The sequence below is a fragment of the Macaca mulatta genome, chromosome 7 (genome assembly GCF_049350105.2).
Source record: "Macaca mulatta isolate MMU2019108-1 chromosome 7, T2T-MMU8v2.0, whole genome shotgun sequence".
NCBI lineage: Eukaryota > Metazoa > Chordata > Mammalia > Primates > Cercopithecidae > Macaca > Macaca mulatta.
In genome coordinates this window covers 138,046,111-138,046,313 of record NC_133412.1, presented here as the reverse complement: position 1 = coordinate 138,046,313, position 203 = coordinate 138,046,111, and positions in this window count along the sequence as shown.

Below are 203 nucleotides of genomic sequence, written 5' to 3'. Positions count from 1 at the left end.
CCGGTGTGGCTGCCTGGATGAGTCCCTGGGGGTAGGTCTCACTTGGACCCTGGCAGTGATGTGGGAGGGAGAGAGGCAGTGCTGGTAGAAGCAGCTCCAGAAGTGATGAAGGCAACAGCGGTTGTCTTCCCTTCTCTACCTTCCCTAGCGCCACCTGCAGGGAGGCCCAAAGAAAAGCCCCATTGCCCTGGCACTGCAGAAAT